Consider the following 1,318-nt stretch of genomic DNA (forward strand, 5'->3'; position numbering starts at 1 on the left):
CTAGCCACCTATTTTACTTTTAGATATTTCTTCAAGTAAAAGCAACCTCAGTCCTGGTCAACCTTGAACCTGGACTAGCCACTTATTTTACTTAAAGTTATTTCTCTAAGTAAAAGCAACCTCAGTCTGGGGTTAACCTTGATCCCGGACCAGCCACGTATTTTACGTAGAGTTATTTCTCTAAGTAAAAGCAACCTCAGTTTGGATCCAACTTGAACCCGGACTAGCCACTTATTTTACTTAGAGTTATTTTTCTAAGTAAAAGCAACCTCAGTCCGGGTCAACCTTGAAGCCGGACTAGCCACTTATTTTACTTAGAGTTATATCTCTAAGTAAAAGCAACCTCAGTCTGGGTCAACCTTAAACCCGGACTAGCCACTTATTTTACTTAAAGTTATTTCTCTAAGTAAAAGCAACCTCGGTTCGGGGTCAACCTTGAACCCGGACTAGCTACTTATTTTACTTAGCCTTATTTCTCTAAATAAAAGCAACCTCAATCTGGGGTCAACCTTGAACCCGGACCGGCCACTTAATTTACTTAGAGTTATTTCTCTAAGTAAAAGCAACCTTGGTCCGGGTCAACCTTGAACCTGGACTAGCCAGCTACTTATTTTACTTAGCGTTATTTCTCTAAATAAAAGCAACCTCAATCTGGGGTCAACCTTGAACCCGGACCGGCCACTTAATTTACTTAGAGTTATTTCTCTAAGTAAAAGCAACCTCGGTCCGGGTCAACCTTGAACCTGGACTAGCCACTTATTTTACTTAGAGTTATTTGTCTAAGTAAAAGTAACCTCAGTCCGGGGTCAACAGCCAAGCCGGACTAGCCACCTATTTAACTTAGAAAAATTTTCTAAGACAAAAACAACTTAAGTCCTGGGCCATACTCGACCCCGGACAATCACAATATTTCTATGACAGGAAAATACGCGTAAATATTAAACAAAGCAGAAATATATGAAAAACAATGAAAGAAAATTAAAGCAGCAACTGTGACAAGAGATGTTCGGAAAATAGTACAAGCGAAATCCAAAGTTATAGAGAATAAAAAAGTCAATTACAAATAATCCAGAATTACATAAAAGAAACTAAGGCTCCGGTCCATTCTCAGGAAGGAAACTAGGGCACGGACCATCAAACTGCTCCGGCTCACCCAGTCCCGCTTCGATGTTCTTCTTAGCCTTAATAAACTCCTGACAAAAGCTGCCAAAGTCTACCTCAGGATCCATCTTTATATGCCTCTCGATAACGATCCAATAACGAGTGATCTCCGGGGTGCCGACGCTAGAAATAGCCTTGTCATACTCCGCAGACATTT

The sequence above is a fragment of the Apium graveolens genome, chromosome 2 (genome assembly GCF_009905375.1).
Source record: "Apium graveolens cultivar Ventura chromosome 2, ASM990537v1, whole genome shotgun sequence".
NCBI classification, from domain to species: domain Eukaryota; kingdom Viridiplantae; phylum Streptophyta; class Magnoliopsida; order Apiales; family Apiaceae; genus Apium; species Apium graveolens.